This window comes from Bison bison, unplaced genomic scaffold (genome assembly GCF_000754665.1).
Source record: "Bison bison bison isolate TAMUID 2011002044 unplaced genomic scaffold, Bison_UMD1.0 scf7180017864486, whole genome shotgun sequence".
NCBI classification, from domain to species: domain Eukaryota; kingdom Metazoa; phylum Chordata; class Mammalia; order Artiodactyla; family Bovidae; genus Bison; species Bison bison.
In genome coordinates this window covers 5,680,971-5,684,752 of record NW_011495046.1, presented here as the reverse complement: position 1 = coordinate 5,684,752, position 3,782 = coordinate 5,680,971, and positions in this window count along the sequence as shown.

Sequence of the window (3,782 nt, the reverse complement as noted above, 5' to 3'; positions counted from 1 at the left end):
GAATGTTCTTTGAACTAGGGAACTTTTCTGTCAGTAAAGAAGAGTGGGCACAAAACTTTAAGGATTGGTTATTATTGTCACCTCTTTTACATTTATAAAGAGTATTATAATCAGATGTTTTTCTTCAGACAAGGAGAAATCATTGACTTTTGAACCTGGGGACTTCAGTGGGATATTGATTAACAAGTGTAGTAGATAACTTTGGGTCCCAGATAGAGACCTTAAAGAGATGCTTTAATCATAATGGAAATGTTTAAAATGATAATTCAAGGAGTGAACATCCTTTATCTAGCTATAGTTGGACCGTGTATTCTGAGAGACAGCCCAAAGGTAGGTCCCTGAAATTTAGCAGCCTGATACTTGGATCTCAAGGACATAGACTGGGAAGAAAGGCTTCTGGTGGCAGGAGGAAAGGGTTAGGGGACAGCCACTGGGGAACCGATTCCACTTCCTGCAGGAGAAGCACTTCTGCTATGCTTGGAGTCACAGTTGTACAAGCTGAAGGATAGCTAACGAACATCAGGAGAAAACTTGGATAGTGTCCTGGACACACTGCAGGACAAGGTCCTAGGTGGGCCTCTAGAGAAGTAGAGAGTAAAAAGAATCCCCAGATTCAGCTGTTTAAGATCTGGTGCTAAAACAGCAAAGTTTTTATTTGTTTTGTTTCAGTTGCTTCGTGGGGCTTCCCTTGTAACTTAGTAAAGAGTCTGCCTGCAGTGTGGGAGACTGGGGTTTGATTCCTTTGTCCAGAGGATCACCTGGAGAAGGAAATGGCAACCCACTCCAGTATTCTTGCCTGGAGAATCCCATGGACAGAGGAGCTTGGCAGGCTACAGTCTCTGGGGTCACAAGCGTTGGACACGACTGAAAGATTAAGCACACACACTAAAATAGCAGGACACTGAGGGAGGCCTCAGGTGCAGAGTTGATAAAGCCTTGCTTCTCAGGAGGTCCTGGGGTGGATCTCCAGAAATCGGGGATGGGTGTTCAGAGTAGAAAGGTACCTTGCCCTCTGGATCCTGATTAACCTCAAGAAATGAACTGTGAAACAGTTAGACTTTTAAGTTAGACTTTGGTAAGAGTATATTAGGTCTTCCTGGCTTCCCAGGTAGGTCAGTGGTAAAGAATCCACCTGCCAGTGCAGGAGACTTGGGCTTGATCTCTGTGTTGGGAAGATCCCATGAAGAAGGAAATGACTACCCATTCCAGTATTTCCTGGGAAATCCCATGGACAGAGAATCCTGGTGGGCTGTAGCCCATGGGGTCCAAAGAGTCGGACATGACTTAGCAACTGAAACAACAGAATAAACAAAAACTTTGGAACATGTGACAGTAATGCTGTAATCGTGGGTGTAAGTGAAATGACAAAACATGGTGCTTTGGACAGGTTGGGAGGGAGATGGTGGAGGGAGCAGAGACCGTAGCTGTGAAGAGTATAAAAAGATTAGGGTTTGTGTGCGGCTGCTAAGTCACTTCAGTCGTGTCCGACCCTGTGTGACCCCATAGACGGCAGCCCAACAGGCTCCCCCATCCCTCGGATTCTCCAGTCAAGAATACTGGAGTGGGCTGCCATTTCCTTCTCCAATGCATGAAAGTGGAAAGTGAAAGTGAAGTCACTCAGTTGTGTCGGACCTAGCGGCCCCATGGACTGCAGCCTACCAGGCCCTCCATCCATGAGATTTTCCAGGCAAGAGTACTAGAGTGGGGTGCCATTGCCTTCGGGCAGACACTGGTGATGTTGGAAACAGACCAGTTTTCTGGGTTATCCAAATTCTAAGTGCTGTTATGGGTCCATAGTCATATGTCTTCCCAGGCTTCCACTCATTTCTTCACTTCATCTTTTGTTTTGCCATTTTCTGCTCCTTTACACCTGCTTTTGATTTTGTTAGGACTTCGTGGGTGGTGCAGTTGGTAAAGAATCTGCCTGCCAACGCAGGAGATGCAAGTTCAATCCCTGAGTCGGGAAGATCCTCTGGAGGAGGAGATGGCAGCCCACTCCAGTATTATTGCCTGGAAAATTCTATGGACAGGAGCCTGGCGGGCTACAGTCCATGGGGTCTCAAAGAGTTGGACAAGACTGAGCACACATAAGCAACACCTGCTTTTGCTTTTATTGAAAATATTTTTTCCCCCTGATGACTTCTATTTAATTTTCTTAGTTTTATATCTAGTTTTATACCTTAGTTTCTTAGTTTTATATCTAGGTTTTTACTCCACACCCCCGATTTCTTGCTTCTCAGAGGCAGCTTGACAGCTCTTACAGTTATTTGTTCTATCTTAAACATCTGTATGTCATACTTCTGAGTAATATACATATTACAGTTGCCTGTTGAACAGCCTGGGTTTGAACAGCACAGATCCACTTACATGAAGGGTTTTTTTATGTTTTTTTCAGTGAATACATAGAGCAGTGCTATGGCTGAATATGAGGATGTGGAAGCTTCAATATGGAGGATCTCAGGTTCTGGAGGGAGAGTGTGTGTGTATAGGGGGACGACTATTAAATATCCATCGATTTTCAACTGTGCAGAGGGTCAGTGCCCCTAACCCTTGCTTTATTGATCTACTTTTCTCCATTTTAAACCCTTTCTACTGACAAAAAATGTCTTTACATAATCTTTAGTTGGGTTGTCAAACGTAGGTTTGAAATAATTTTTTTCTTAATTTTGAGAGCATTGCTGCATATTTGCAGTGTACTGTTGGAGGTTATATGTGATTCTTGTTCTTGGTAGCCTATAGATTTTCTGAAAGTTTTCTTTCGGTTGACAAACTTATTTCCTTCACTTCTGGAACATCTTGTATTTCATTGAGCATTTTTTTCTTTCTCTCCTCTCTCCCTCTTTTTTTCCTGTTATGTTTCTGATGTTCTTACTGACTGAAAGTTGGTTCTGGTTTGGTCATCCACATTTTTCTCTCTTCTTTGTTTCTTCTGTTGTATTTTTTGATAGATTTCCTTTAACCTAACCTTCCAAGAGAACAGGGTTAAGAACTCACTGTTGGGTTCCTCGACTTTACTTGTCCTCTCTATAACCCTTGCCCTCACCCTTGTCAGATCAGTCGCTCAGTCGTATCTGACTCTTTGTGACCCCATGAATCGCAGCACGCCAGGCCTCCCTGTCCATCACCAACTCCCGGAGTTCACTGAGACTCACGTCTATCGAGTCAGTGATGCCATCCAGTCATCTCATCCTCTGTCGTCCCCTTCTCCTCCTGCCCCCAATCCCTCCCAGCATCAGAATCTTTTCCAGTGCGTCAATTCTTTGCATGAGGTGGCCAAAGTACTGGAGTTTTCAGCTTTATCATCATTCCTTCCAAAGAAATCCCAGGGCTGATCTCCTTCAGAATGGACTGGTTGGATCTCCTTGCAGTCCAAGGGACTCTCAAGAGTCTTCTCCAACACCACACTTCAAAAGCATCAATTCTTCAGCGCTCAGCCTTCTTCACAGTCCAACTCTTACATCCATACACGACCACAGGAAAAACCATAGCCTTGACTAGACGGACATTTGTTGGCAAAGTAATGTCTCTGCTTTTGAATATGCTATCTAGGTTGGTCATAACTTTCCTTCCAAGGAGTAAGCGTCTTTTAATTTCATGGCTGCAGTCACCATCTGCAGTGATTTTGGAGCCCAGAAAAATAAAGTCTGACACTGTTTCCACTGTTTCCCATGAAGTGATGGGACCGGATGCCATGATCTTAGTTTTCTGAATGTTGAACTTTAAGCCAACTTTTTCACTCTCCACTTTCACCTTCATCAAGAGGCTTTTTAGTTCCTCTTCAC